Source organism: Pelodiscus sinensis, chromosome 4 (genome assembly GCF_049634645.1).
Source record: "Pelodiscus sinensis isolate JC-2024 chromosome 4, ASM4963464v1, whole genome shotgun sequence".
Lineage (NCBI taxonomy): Eukaryota > Metazoa > Chordata > Testudines > Trionychidae > Pelodiscus > Pelodiscus sinensis.
The window spans coordinates 39,757,018-39,772,929 of NC_134714.1; the positions used below are offsets into that span (position 1 = coordinate 39,757,018).

The window sequence follows — 15,912 nt, forward strand, 5'->3', positions numbered from 1 at the left end:
TCCTAAATCTTGTTTGCTGGGTCCTTGCAGGTTTACCATCAGATTTACTTGGGCAGCAGTCATTTTTAATTACCAATTAGAGTGTACAAATGTTATCTTATAGCCTCTAAAATGTACTACCTTCAGTATTTCAAACAGTTGTTTGTATCCTTCAGTAGGAGTAAAATGCTGGTATCATGGAAGCCAATGGAAACTTTAATGTTTACTTAAGTAGCACTGAAATTAGCCCCAAATCAGAATCCATTATTTTATTTTGCCTCTTACTATACTTGTGGAGCAAAACTTGTTCGGATGAAAATGGTAATTTGGAGACGTCATTTCATTTTCTGACCTTCCAGGCAATGTTCTTCCCACCTCTGGGAAAGACAAAGGGCATCATTACTCTGCAGTTTACCAAACAACTACATTGAATTTTGTGAACCTGTGATTCCGATCTACTGCTTGTGAAATGATAATAGGAGCTTGTCGTGTTCCTGTTTATACTACAGTTTCAGAAGCTTGTTTTCTGTCCATTGTTAGCATGGGCCACAGATAGTGCATTTTATCACATGGTCTCTGGCCAAACTTGAACAAGGGCCTTCAGGAAAAGCTCATCTATCCAAAGAAGGTCTATTGGACTAGATAAGATGGAATAAAATAATGGAATTTTAAGCCAAATATGAAATTGAACAGTCTGTTGAGTGGGGAATTGAAGTCCCTGAAAGTCATTTGAGGTCTGTTGAGTGGCTGAGAGCAGCCCTTTAAGTGATTTTAAGATCAATTCATCCACCATTATACAATGCAATTTTAGCGCACCATCTGTGACACACAACTGGAGTCAGATGTTTGGCAGTTTTTAATTGCCCATCAAAAGCTTCTAAAGTGCCTTTGTTATTAAGAGCTACTATGCTTACAAATGGCTTCAGCTGATCTGCCAATGGGGCACTATTTTGGGCAGCTTTCTTCCCACCAGGAAATACTTTAGTCCACTACACAATCAGCTCTCTGGACTTGACCTCAAGGAGATGGAAATATTTAGTTTTAAAAACTAGAAGACAAACCATTCATTAGTAGAACAACCACTTGCATTAAAAAGCAATTAATTTTTATATGATTTTCTTTTAATTGCAGTTAATGATCAAATATAATGGCTTTATAAAATGGTTGTGTTTTTCATGAAACATCCAGAAGAGAAACAGAGCTAGTAGGATTAGTGATGTTCCACATATATAACTGACAGAAGATACTGCCTCTTGGTGAACAAAAGTAGCTCAGAAAGCAGACACTGAGCCAAATTCAGAGGTGAGTCTAACAGAGTCTAAGTCTTAAAAGGCATATGAGAGCATGACTGAGACAACTTAGGGTATGTCTGTACTTCAGGGCTATTTCGGGGTATATCCTGAAATAGCTACCTCGTGTCTACACACGCTGCCCATTATTCCGAAATATTTTGACATCCTGATAACCTCATTCTATGAGGGTAAAGGGATGTCTCAAAATAGCACATTATTTCAAAATTTGGCACGGACCAAATTTCAAAATAAGCTATTTCAAAATAGATTTGAAATAAGATATGCAACTCGAATCTTATTTTGAGTTTAGGGTGCTGTGCAGACGCACTTAGACTTTCTTGGAATCATTCAATCTCACTTCTGAATTTGGCCGGCATGTCTAGTAAGCCATAACATGTGTGCAGGCTACACCCAAAAATAGAGATACAATTAATGTTCCTTCTCCTGAGGTTCGTGGATTTTAGAGCAATCATCTCCCTACCAAGAAATACATTGGTCAAAGTTGCTGAGGCATTGTAGCTCTTGGAATTCATGGCTTGGTTTGGTTATTGGTTCGGAGGCAGAATGTTCTTTCATTTGCACTAAAATTGGCTAGTATCTCATACAGGATTTCCCAACAATAACCCAGGGTATGTCTACACTACCCCGCTAGTTCGAACTAGCGGGGTAATGTAGGCATACCGCACTTGCAAATGAAGCCCGGGATTTGAATTTCCCGGGCTTCATTTGCATAAGCGGGGCTCCGCCATTTTTAAATCCCCGCTCGTTCGAACCCTGTGCCGCGCGGCTACACGCGGCACGAACTAGGTAGTTCGAACTAGGCTTCCTAGTTCGAACTACCGTTACTCCTCGTGGAATGAGGAGTAACGGTAGTTCGAACTAGGAAGCCTAGTTCGAACTACCTAGTTTGTGCCGCGTGTAGCCGCGCGGCACAGGGTTCGAACGAGCGGGGATTTAAAAATGGCGGAGCCCCGCTTATGCAAATGAAGCCCGGGAAATTCAAATCCCGGGCTTCATTTGCAAGTGCGGTATGCCTACATTACCCTCCTAGTTCGAACTAGGAGGGTAGTGTAGACATACCCCCAGTGAGGAAGGAGCATTGAGGTGTGTTACTTGATGATATGCACACGCTGAGCCTAGAAATCACTGCCTACAGCTAAGAGTTGAAACATTCTCACACTTGCACTGTGGTGCAGTCCTTGAAAGGTCTGGTCCTTCCCTATATAGTCAGTGCTCATTTTACTGGTCAAAGAAATAAACCAGCACCAAAAGGGTACGTGTACACAGCGACGTTATTTTGAAATAACTAGCGTTACTTCAAAATAGTGTAGTCCACATCTACACAGCCTGCAGTTACTTAAAAATGATGTTGAAATACTGGCAAGCTGGAGGACTTCTTACTTGGACTCAATGTACAAGAAGCAAGGGAAGTCGGGGAAGAATGCTCTAATTCAAAATAAGTGCTCCCAATTTCAAAATAAGCTACGCAACTGACACAGCTCAATTTGCATAGCGTATTTTGAGTTAAGTCCTGCTGAGTAGACATACCCTAAGAGATATTAGAAATATGGAGAAGCAAACCCCAGCTTTGTCAATAGTTGTAGGGGATTGCAGTCATCTGACTTTCATTAAATAAATGGTCAGGATAAAGTCTGTTAATTAATAGTTTGAAAAGAAATCTGATGGTAAAAAGGGTTACATTACTGCTAAGATTCTTGGAAGTTCTTTGTGATTTGGTCCACTGTTACTAAGAGTTGTACAGCTAACTCTTAGAAAATGCACAGTGAAATTCCCACCTGCCACTCTCTGATTGAGATTCAGCTGCAGAGAAATGGGATGCTGGGTTTAGGCTGCTATTGCTTTGTGTGGAAAGCAAGAATCAGTTAATGGTGCTAGTGGATGAGCTGTGGATTCAGTACCAGTTTTTAGAATTCAAATCCCCCTAAGAAGATAGCAGGGCCTTTTCTGTGTGCAGTCCTGTCCATTGCCCTTGTCCTCTTTCCCCAGTGGATGGGTGCTCCCTGAAGACAGCTGTGCAACTGAGATAGCTAGTGTTGACAGCACAGCGCTAAAAGATGAAATACAAAGGAAGAGATAAAATGGCTTCTGCTGCTGTGGCAGTGATGCAGAATAAGAGCCCAAATGACTGGGAATAAATGCAAAAGAACAATAATAGTGCCAAAAGGACTGAGTTCTGTGTGGGGCGAAGACCCAACCCAATAAAACACTATATCCAAGGGCTTCCTTTGGATTTCTTCTTTCCTGGGACAAGCACAGTGTGTACTCCTATAAACTTATACTTTTTTGAGAGGGCTGTGCTTTAAACTGGTAAGACCACTGGGGATATAAAAGTTCTACTTTACCCTTGAAGGCTACCCTGTTTCTTTCCTTTATGAGTGCTTTATAGATATATAATTCATACCTCTGGGGCTGATCTACAGTAAGGGCTCTTTGTCACTGGAAAAGATGGTGTGTAAAAAATATAATAGAAGCCTTCTGAACTGTGAGGATGTTGTGGGTCAATCATGAATGTAGAGGGCACCTAGCCAAAAAACAAACAAACAAAAAAAAACCAGCCTCCAATTCTATCTTTCTGGCTAAGCCTGTTTCACTGGAGATTCAGGCATCAAAGAGAGGCAGCACAAAAAGCACACACACACAAAGAATCCTGGCAGATTCAACTTCTAACTCTCAGGATGAATATAAAGGGACACAACACTGTCTCCTCCAGATGTGGCTGAAAATCTTTAAGGCACAGCATATTCACATCTCAGGTATTGAAATTTCACATCTAAAGGCTCTCATTTACATTTTATTCTTATTCTCTTGCTCTAAAACTCAACTCAATTCTTAGTCTGAAATATCCTGCTATGGAAAATAATCCCTTCCCTGCCACTCCCCATATATGCACGTTGGGTGCCAAGAAAGTCTCATTAAGTCACTGAGTTTTTAAAATGCTTTTTGAGGTTTGGTCTCAAGTGAGTTCGTTGAGGGTGAAGTGGGAAAATATTCAAACCACAGTTCTTGAGTCACAGGAAATCTGATGCTAATATGAAATCTAGCAGATGAGCATTTTTAATATTCTCTCACCTCTTTCCAACCTCATTTAATTGAAACTGACTGTCAGCAACACAAGGGCAAGCATCACTTCCGCAATGGGGTGCTTCAGACTTCTGCCTCAATTACCTGACTCCCCCTGCCTTACAAAACAGTAAGCACCAATTATTCCCAACATGAGTAGCCAAACCCCTAGTTATGGGGACCAGATTGCTTTCAAATATGTGAGGCCCTCCCCCACATAATAAGACCCTGTTTACAGGAATTTCCAACAAAATTGACTTTTCTAGTGGCAAAAAGCAATAACATCACACTGAAGTCAATGTCAAAACTCCCCCTGATTTCAAAGTTGGTCCCTAAAGTTTATTCATATTTAGAGAGACATGGTCACTTACCGCAAGGCCTGAGTTTTGATAACTAGGGATAAGAGATCTATTTCAGACAAAAGAAGGACTTAGCTTCCACTGGGGGGGGGGGTGTAAAAATAGGATGTGATGGATCTTCATTTAGTATGATGTTTAGTGTACGTTGTTGCTCTAAGTCATTTGTTGCCTCAGCTAATTCCAGTTTCAATGTGCCTGGAATGGGGAAATGCCCCAGGAAAAGGAACTTACGGTTTTTAAGATGTAATCACAGCCAGTGGCACTCTCATAAGATGGCTGCTTCTTATTATGTTTCCTGCCTGAGTTTTAAATAAAAAATGTTTATTTAAGCATTCAGACTTTGAACTGATTCTCTGAACCAAACAGAAGCTTAATCAAACTCTTTTGAATTTCTCCCATTACTGTTTTAAACCCACTTGATTCACTGACAATAATGACAACTTGCTAGTCAACATAATTACCTGCTCCATTTACAGCATCAGTTCTTCAGGGAAGCTGTCAGTTGAATTTGAGTTAACAGCTTAGCAGCATGCTATCATGCTGGCCCTTTAAAAGTCCACCTGTCCTAAAGGCAAGACATTTTTTTTTGTTTTTACCAGTAACTCAGTGTAATCCAGTGTCATTCATGCTGCAGGGAAGAAGCTCCTCATGAGATGGAGAATTTTAAAAGTCCATGACATTCAAATGTTGGGAGAGGAAGAGAGGAACTAAATGCTACATTGCTAGAAGATATTTGCAGTCATGATGCTAGGGCCATCTTGGTTGATGGGTTTGCTCTGTAACAGTACACTTGAGAGTAGCTTTTTGACTGTGGCAAAAGCAAGAAAACTGGGAAGTTAGCAGGAAGAAAAATGCTTCTGTAGGAATAGAGTGGGGAGCAGGGACTGGAGATCAGAGCAAGGAGACTATTGCCAACCGGGGACCAGTGTGTAAAGAAACTTCCCTTGCATTTCCCTGGAATATAGTCTATGCACCATGCTACAAGAAATTTACATATGAGAGAAAAATCTTGGCATTACCGCTGATTCTTTCTGTGGGAGGCAAAAGGGACTGGGGCAAGAACTGACAGAGAGTGGGAGTCAATTACCCTGGGCTTCTTCACCCCCTCCTACAAAGAGTAGTACAGTCATGTAACCGACAACATCGAGATAGCATGTAACATAACAGCAAATACTCAAACAAACATATCCAAAAATTAAAGAAATGTATGCTTTTTTTCTAAAACCAAACCATATACTAGAAAATAAAAATTACACAACAAAAATTAAGCTCTTGGAAAAAATAAAACAAGAACAGCAACATCAGGTCATTCGCTTTACCAGGAAAAGAAAGATAAACCCAAGAAAACTGAAAAAAAAATACAGGAAATAAAAAAATGTTCTTTTTTTAAAAAAAGTACTCAAAATATAGATAAAATTAGCCAGAAGAAAGCATACCACATTGATTTCATATAGTCAACTTACATCAACAAATTGCCCGCATGTTTTTTGGCATGAAAGAAAAATTTACAAAAGAAAGTTGTGTAAGAATGCTCTTGGACAAGTAGAATTGCCACATTCTTGAAACTTGCTCTTTTTTTTTTTTTTTGCTTTGTTGTCGTTTCTTAAAAACTTTTTTTTAGCAAAATGTTTATTTCTTTATTTAAATATAATTATTTTACGACAAAGGGTGATACAGGGAGGCAACAACACATACATCCACACCACATAACATGAACAGAAAAAAATCTTGCACCTTAACAAATTTGAACTTTTTTCTCTGTTATTTTTGGTTATAAATTATATGTCTGATTTGTGTAAAATGTTTCACATATTATAATTGGAAAAAAACTGTATACTTAGAATTTACTTTGATTGTTTATGTATCCACAGATCTAATGCTTTTTGAGATTCAAGCGTTTATTTTTTGTCTTTTTGGTCAATTCAATATATATTTTTAAAAACATTTTCTTTTCTTTTTTTTCTAGAATTTTTTTGTGTGTTTTAAGGAATGAATGACGGCACATAAAATTTTAACAATGCTAAAGAAAGGGTAGGGGGAAGGGACTTATGGGAAGAAAAAAGATGCCTAGGGTGGATGGGGTGGGAGTGTAAAATCTATGAGTGTACTACACAGGAGATGAAGATGATGGGAGTGAAAGTGTAAGTCAGTTGCCATGTCCATGTAAGGGCGGCACGGAGTGATCTAGCAGCATTAGAGCTTCTGGCTGTAAGGAAGGGATGGGCAATATACAAAAACAAATGAGCATATTCATGCCCATCAACAAAAAGAAAGAACAGAACTCTAACATTGACAATCTCACAAACCCTAAGCTGCAACTTCTTCAACATGCAAGTTACAAAAAATTAATAATAATAATTAGTTTCATTAAAGCTTCTCAAATTATGAAAACAGTTAAAGCTTTTTTTCCTACTAAAAATAGCAGTAAAAATACATAAACTAATAATAATAAGAAGAATAATAATAGAGATTAAAAACAAAAAACAAGAAAACTAGTTTTATGCATTGGAATTAGAACAACTTCAACTGCAGCTATGACCAGCTTCAAGTTCACCAAGAAGTTGACATCAATGCTCTAAGGAACTGGAGACATTAGTTGCTTCAGTGAATGAAGCCATTATTTTAAATGCCAGGGGCACTTTAGTATTCTTTCTCCCTGAATTGGATAGTTTTAAATTCAGATTCTTTAGAACCATGGTCTGGAAAGTATGGATGTAGGATTCTGCAGGTGAAGTAGTTCTTTGTTTAAAGAGGGAAAGGGAAACTTGCAGAAAACAATTCATAACTTTTGTTTTTTGTTGTCATTAGATTGGAACAACCCGAATCTAAGATAGAAATCCAACCATCGAAAAGAAATACATCAAAATATAGATATATAGAGATACACTAAAAAAACAAAAAAACAACAAAAAAGCACTTTATTCCCCAGCAAGAAGGGAGAAAAGAACAACTGTGGTTTTTTTTTAATTTTATTTTTAAAGAAAAAATATTCCACACACTTTCAAAGATGAACAAACCAGATGCACACATTGAAAAGGAACAGACAAAGCAGTCTAGGGACACTTTCATCATTTGGATATTTTTTGCCCATGGATTGCATTCCCTCCATTTTAATTTTCTTTTAATTTTTGGCCAAAAAAATTCCCCACCCACCAATGTACTGCTTTTTTAAATTACTTTTTGTTTAAATAAACACAAGGGAAAAAAGGACGTGCAGTCTGGATGTACGTCATAAATAGACATAGGAAAAGAAAGAAGAAATTGGCTGAGATTGACAAATGGGTTGTATAATAGCTTCATTTTACTGTAGGATGTTAATAATAATGCATGCTTAAAGTAAGTTGCATTTAGGGAAAGTAGAAAAACAGAACAGCAAGCTGGGACTTGGGAGGGAGGGTAGGGAAAGTTAGCAAAGAAGACGATTCAGGGAAGGAACAAGGTAGTATATCATTCCATGCCTGTCCAGTAAGGGCAAAGTACATTCCAAAAGGTTCTGTGCGGGTTATGGGAAGAGATTAGAAGGGTTGTGGCGAGGGGAGGTGGGAGGGAGAGAAATTGCAAGAGATCCTAGGAAATATATTTCATGCCCAGTATAACATAGTCTTTACTCAAGGCCCAGTTCTCTAGCCAAGGCTCATGATGGAGCATTTGTGTGACTCATCTTTTGGGGATTATTCATAGGAGTAGATAATAATCATCTTCAGGAAGGGCTGTAGAATTCATTTGCTGAAATACTTGTTACTTAAAATAATGATTACTGCCATGGAAGTCTGAACAGGCAAATGCTTGTGGTATAATGCTGATTAATCTGTTATTCCCAACAGTCAGCAATTACTCACACAGCATCAAAGGGCCTATTTCCAATGGGGGATTCACAATCTGACCCAATGGAACTACTCTGTGCAGTAAGCATTAGTCTGGTAGTAAGTGTTTGTAGGACTGGCCCTGTGATTAGCCCCACTGAAGATACTGTACAATTCACAATAGTAAACAATACACCTGGTATTAAATATTTGAGCCTTCAGGCCATAATAAAGCCTTATATAGGTAAAACTCTCATTGAAGTCAATGCATAAGAACTGCAAAATCGGACCCTTTGCATGTTATAAAAAGTTTTACTGGTAACAAAAATTATTAATAATCAGTCTTATTGGGCTTTACTAGAGCTAGAAATTGAGAAAAAAAACGATAGTTTTGTATACAACGTATGATATGGAGAGCTTCCAGATGAGGGTTATTGTTAGCAGGACGGGCAATAATACTTTTGGAGCCATTCAGGGAACAAAGCTAAACTTTGTGAACATGAAATACAAATAAATAATAGAGAGACACTGAATCCTACAACTTCATCTTTGGATGCACATTGAAAAAGTGTCCCACGCTGGTAAAGGTAGATAGGGAGATGGGAGCTGCATGAGAAAAGCCCAACTTCCACTGAAGGGGGAAAGGCATGAGACTACCCTGGCTACTACAATGTGGCGGGAATGGTCTCTGCCTCTACTGGAAGAGTGCGCTGGAACTATATACTGCATCCCTTTGGGGACTGTGTTAAGTGGGGGGAGAGGTTCGACTGAGGATTGGGAAACCTGGCTAGGTGAACCTCAGGGACAATACATATATGCACACTTGGCTACTGTGGCTGAACCCACTGGACTGATCCATGAGAAATGATTTTTGGGGTTAATTTGTGAATGAGACAGGATTGGTTGGAAATAAAAGAACAATGGCAGCAGTGAGGCTACTGCAAGCTACAGAGGAGTCATTTGTTGTTATGTAAACTTTCAAAACTGCTGTCCCTGGGCACCATGACCTACCAGGATTCTTAGCCTCTGGTTTAACAGGGTTCATCAGTATTCAGGAAATTTCACAATGAGGCATTTAAGCTTTGAAGTTCAACCATTCCTTGTTGTGACCTGCAGATGTATCTTAAGAATAATGAAATACCTATATTCAGTGTACTAGGATTCATTGTTGGGATTTTTCTCTGAAACCTTTTCACCTGCATTGCCAAGAAATTAGCTTGAATTTGTCACAGAGGTTATGACTACACTTAAAATTTACAGCGGTGCATTTGTGCCACAGTAGCACTTCAATGAAAAATCCAGCCCTAAATGCTTAAATACAAATTTAAGTAAAGATTAATACAGGTTCCCCAGTTTGCAAACTGCTTTGAAAATATTTCCAAAACTAAATACTTTGCTGCTCTTGTGCTATTTTTATGTGCAGTGGTTACTATCCTGCAACTTCCTTCAGAAACACAAGCAAAGGTTGTAAAAATGAAAATAACTAATACATATTTTGCAGCATGCTGTCACTTTTATTTTCAACTATTCAAGCGAGATTGAAAGATTGGGACTAAAGTGCTCATAAGAACGGCCATACTGGGTCAGACCAAAGGTCCATCTAGCCCAGTATCCTGTCTGCCGACAGCGGTCAGTACTAGATGCCCCAGAGGGAGGAATCACAACAGGTAATCCTCCTGTGATCCCTCTTCTGTCACCCATTTCCACACAAACAGAGGCTAGAGACACCATTCCTACCCATCCTAGCTAATAGCCATTGATTGACTTAACCTCCATGCATCTATCTAACTCTTTTTTTGAACCCTATTATAGTTCTAGCCTTCACTGCATCCTCTGGCAAGGAGTTCCACAGTTGACTGTGCACTGAGTGAAGAAAAACTTCCTTTTGTTTGTTTGTTTTAAATGTGCTGCCTATTCATTTTATTTGGTGACCCCTAGTTCTTATATTGAGGGAATAAGTACATGACTTTTCCTTATTCACTTTTTTCATACCAGTCATGATTTTATAGACCTCTATCAATATCCCCCCTTAGTCTCTTCTTTTCTCAGATGGAAAGTCCAAGTCTTTTTAATCTCTCTTCGTATGGGACCCTTTCCAAACCCTTTTTTATCTGTGTTGCCCTTTTCTGAACCTTTTCGAATGCCAATATTTCTTTTTTGAGATGAGGCGACCACATCTGTACTCAGTATCTTAAGGGGCTAAAAGATTTGATTTGAAGAACAGAAAAGTAATGTTTATACAGAGTTGGCAAAAGTTTCCTTAATTTTGATTTTTCAAATGACATTTTAATCAACATTCCAATTTTGTAAATGGATTTTTTCCAAAAAAAATGTCCTCCTTTTGGAGCAGCTCCGGTTATGTCAATTGTACCTGCTATTTTCAGGAGTTTTCTAGTTTTACTTTTCTTTTAATGACATTTTAAAATTATCCTAAGCAGCATCCCAGCTTGACCTTGGACAGGCTCCTGGCCTGCTGTAGCCCTTCGCTGTTCAAAGTGGCCAGCTGCTAGGGCCAGGTAGGTAATCTGAGACCAACAGAGCTGGACTGTACTAGGTATACTGAAGGCAGGTGCTATATAAATGTCTCCAACACAGAATGGTCAACACATCTCTCTCCCTTTCAACAGCATTTTTAAATGGTACTACTCCCCTTTCCCCCAGCTCTACCATAAGCTACTATAATGTTCTCAGTTATTTCAGTCCTCAACTTGCACCAAACGGTCAACTGACCTCATCCCCAACATGTGAAACCCCATCCTATTTCAATCCTTTATTCTCCCACGCAACTTTACTCATGTATCTCAACACTAACCAGTACCACCCCCCCCTGCTATCCCAGCCTAGACTTAAGGTGACCAGATAGCAAGCATGAAAAATTGGGACAATATGTGGAAGATAATAGGCAGACAAAGATCTGATTATCGGGATTGTCCCTATAAAATCAGGACATCTGGTCACCCTACCTAGGCCTCCAAATCACAGTGTTGATGAACTTCTGCAAGATTCCCTAAGCCCAGTCCTAGTCTTTTCCTTAGTGAAGATCTCCTATCATGGGACCTTTTTCATTCTGATTTTCATGTGCACTAACAGTAGCGAAAAGATGAATTCTGTAAATTCAATTTCCTCTTCTATTGTAACCTAATTAGAATGAGAACCAAGATCTTCTGTGATAAAAGGAAAATCACATTTCCCCACCGCACAGCCCAGGCCCCCTAACTGCTTTTTTGCATACTTATATAATCCTACTTTAGTTATCAGACAATGCTTTTTAGGCTCATTTAGAGGCATATTTCCATACTGAAGCAGGACTGAGATGATAGTGACAAAAGCTCTTAAGCGCCTGGTTCTGTTGAACAGTCAGTTAAAAGAGACAAATGGAGAGATTCCAATGAACTGAGTGATGCACATAGCCCTGTAAGTAGGTTAGCTATACAACCGAGAAAAATACACCCTTATCTATGCATCTGCTTTCGGCTTCAAGTAGTGTCTGCAGCAATTTTTCTCCAGTTAGTGCTTCTCTGGCAAGAATTCATATTAAAGAAAAGCAAGAAAAATACATTAAGGGCTTCTTTGGGCATGCAAAAGGGATGGAGTCTTCCTTCATTTATGCCCTTGCCCTGGCATAAACACAAAGCTAACACACGGACAATGACTCTGCCTAAAGATAGCATGGGTCCATGGCCCCATATGCCCAGTGCATTGGCCAGAAGACCCTCCTTGTGCTCCCCAGGGCTCCTCACGCAAAGAAACTATGGAGGACACAACCAGAATTCTTCCTCCAACTGCTCTCTGAACTCCTCCAATATGAGCTGAGGCAAAAGAGCCATGCTCTGGCCCTGTAGGAATGAAGGGAAGATGAATGAAACAGAGCAATATGGTTCCAGAGTGGTGACATCCCTGTGGAGTGATTACAGTTAAGAAGATTCAGCCAGGAATCAAAGCAAGTCAGCAGCATTTGAGAACTGTTTCCTACAGGCAGGAGTTGTCAGGAAAAATTCTTTCCAGTGTAGCCTTAACTCTTTGCACATAGTCAGCCCAATTAGTACCGAGGAAGAATTACTCTATTAATACCTAGCTTGTAGGGCAGCAGCAGTAAAACACATTGTTTTCTCTTGTTCTTATGTTGTCCAAAACCAAAATGTTTTTCTCTGAGAAAGAGAATCCTGCGTTAGTGGTTTCAGCATAACATTGAGCATAGGAATTGCCATAAAGCAAGAGTGGGCAATAATTTTCGATGGGAAGGGGGGCACTCCAGGAATTTGGTAAGAGGTCAAGGGCTACACTATTCTATGATATTAACGGAGGAGCTGCAGGGTCTGGGTTAGAGGTTAGGTGCAGGCGGGAGCTCAGGGTAGGGTACTGGGGTGCAGGAGGAGATGTGGGGTCTGGGAATGAGTTTGGATGAAGTAGGGAAAGCAGCTCCTGGGGAGACAAAGGGAGGCTAACCATCCTTTTAGGATTGCCAAACGTCCATTTTTTGTCTGGAATACCTGGACAAAAGAGGACCCTGATGGCTCTGATTAGCACTGCTGACCAAGCCACTAAGAGTCCAGTCAGTGGCACAGCGGAACCAAGGCAGGCTCCTTGTTTGCCCTGGTTCCGGGAAGTGACTGGCACATCCAGCTCCTATGTGCTGGGGCAGCCAGAGGGCTCTGGGTGCTGCTCCCACCCCAAGTGCCATGGGCTGGAAGCTGCAGAGCCTCCTGCCCCTGCCAGCTAACATGCCCCAAATCCCCTCCTGCACCCCAAATCCTGCCCCAGCCCTGCATTTCCTCCCACACCCAAACTCTTCTCTGGAGTCTGCACCGGCACCTTTCCTGTACCCCAAACCGGAGCCCCCTTCTGCACCCAAAATCCTTCCAAGAGACTTTACCTCCTCCTGCACTCCAAAGCCCTTAATCCCAGCCCCACATCAGAGCCTGCACCCCCAGACAGAGCCTGCACACTCCAACCCCTTGCCCCAGCCCTGAACCTCTTCCCCTAGCCCTCTCCTGCACTCTAAACTCCTCTTGCCCAGCTCCACTCCAAATCCCACATCCCCTGCCAGAGCTGTCATCCCCCTCCTGCATCGCAGTCTCCCACCCCAGCCTACAGTTCTCTCTCATACCCTGAATCCCCCATTTCTGGCCACACCCCGTATCCCTCACTCCTAGCCAGAACCCTTACCTCCGCCCATACCACAAACCCCTGTCCTGGCCTGGTGAAAGTGAGCGAGGATGGGGGAGAGTGAATGAGGTATGGAGCAGGATGGAACAAGGGGGGACATGGGGCCTTGGTGCAGGGCAGTGGATGAGGCAAGGACTTTTGGGTTTGTGCGATTAGAAAATTGGCAACTTCACATCCCAATATTATCAGGACCATACCCATATTGATACATATTGGAGAATTTGTCTTACTTATGCAACTATAGCCACACAAAAAAAGACACAGATATCCATATCCACATCCCATGGATATAAAGTGGATGTCCACAGATTTGCGGGGCTCTACCCATATACAGTGCTAGCTGCTTAGCAGGTCCAGCATACACTATTTCCAATAAATGGTATTTCAGAAAATTTTCATGTTAATCTAGAGATCTCAATATCTGTATCTAAAGAAGCCAAAGAATCTTTCAGAAGTAACGTAGCTTTCCCCTCTTTGCTGTGTTCTTATCTATCTGTACTCCTCTGAATCAAAGGAGAATCTCTGGAGGTCCAGTCAGCAATTCCAGAGCTGATCAGCCATCCAGCTGTAGCTGGCTTTAAAGTCTTCTTAACAAGCATCTCTGCCCAATCTGTACTTTCTGCCAAGAAGAGATGCTGATGTGTTTGTTAACGGTCAAATCTTTCATTTGCAGTCAGACAAGCTTCAAGGCTTTTAGATAGAACTAAACGTTAGGTGGAGTTTTTTAACCCTGGTGCTCTGAGCTGAATGTAGATACCTGGAAAAGATTTACTCTGAATCATCAGGTACTGTTCACTGGTGAAGACAGGAGAAAAGACTAGGAGGAAGCCATATCTCTCTCCTGTCAACACCAATAGCAGTTTATTCCATTAATATCAAGGGGAGAAGTACTGTATTCTAGATATGCTTCTGTGTAACCGGAGCAAATGTTATCCCCATAGGTATGGTATTAAAATATGCAAGAGTTTTTGCTTCTCTGCAACTGGGATGCTGCTAAGATAGCCCATTGTCCCCAAATGTGCCTCCCCAGCTTTTTTTTTTTTTAAGACACAATCACATAAGAGCATAAGAACATCAGAATGGCCATATTGGATCAATCCAATGGTCCATCTAATTCAGTAGCCAACCTTCCAAGAGTGGCCAGTGGCAGATGCTTCAGAGGGACTGAACAGAACAAGGCAATTATTGAGTGAATCACCCTGTCAGTCAGTCCCAGCTACTTGAAGTTGGAGGCATAGGTACACAAGGGTATGTCTACACTACAGTATTATTTCGAAATATCTTATTTCGAAATAGTTAATTCAAAATAAATTATTTATAAATAACGCGTCTACACACAAAATGCATTTCAAAATAGCATTTTGCTATTTCAAAATAGCACGTCCACACTGAGTGGATGCTGAATCGCATTTAAGGCCGGCCAGAACCAGATGCAGCAGGGCATCAGGTCAGGAGTCACTTAACCTCAGGCAGCAGCCACACAATCTGAGGCCTGTGCTTAAAGGGACCCGCCCCCCCGAACAGCCGGTTCTCAGGTTTCCCTGCTTGCTTGCCTACCTTGATGAGGGACAACAAAGCATTTTGTCTCTGCGTGCTCTGATTGCCCTCACTTGGGACACCACAGCACTCAGCAATATGGAGCCAGAGCTGCCCCTGGGCACTCTGGTGCATCTTGTGGATGCATTGCTGCAAGCCTGGCAGCACTTTCTGCAGGCTGCCATCTGGGAGGTCCATCGGGGAGCTATCCGTATCCAGGATGCCCTGCGGGAGAGCTTCCACCCTGAGGAGCACTAAGAGCCTCCCTAGACTGCCCCACTTGGGGCTTGTGCCTCATTCCTCCCTCACATCCTTTCACTTACCCCTCCCTAACCCCCCTTCCTGATGTCAAATAAAATACATGTATTTTCATGAAGACAAACTCTCTTTATTTAAGAGAACAGGGAGAGGGGGCAAATGAAACTGGTGAGACTGGGGAAAGGAGGAGGGAGAGGGAAGAAGAGAGAGTAGGAGAGCGGAGGGGGACACCTGGGAGGCTCCTGGATTCACATGTGGCCTTTGGTGGCCAGGCTGGCAGCTATCCTGCCATAGACAGCTGCGTTCCTCCATCTAGTGCAGAGATCATGGACATTGGGGGCATCCCCCCCAAACCTGAATAAGGTCCATGATCTCCACCATGGACCAGGAAGGCACCCGCCTTCTCTGGGCCCTGGCAGGCTCCTGGGAGCTGGCAGA

The 15,912-nt window shown here is 41.4% G+C and overlaps 1 protein-coding gene across 12 annotated transcripts in view; it reads right to left on the minus strand.

Moving 5' to 3' along the window:
• The window catches only part of NRXN3 (neurexin 3), a 1,564,511-nt gene that overhangs the window by 4,735 nt on the left and 1,543,864 nt on the right, over window positions 1-15,912 (minus strand). The window contains exon 22 of one of the 12 annotated variants that reach the window (XR_012903352.1): window positions 6,175-6,917. The exons of the other annotated variants lie outside the window; for them this stretch is intronic. The gene's annotated coding sequence lies outside the window, so the exon portion shown is untranslated. The remainder of the gene's footprint in view (window positions 1-6,174; window positions 6,918-15,912) is intronic. 12 annotated transcript variants of the gene reach the window in all.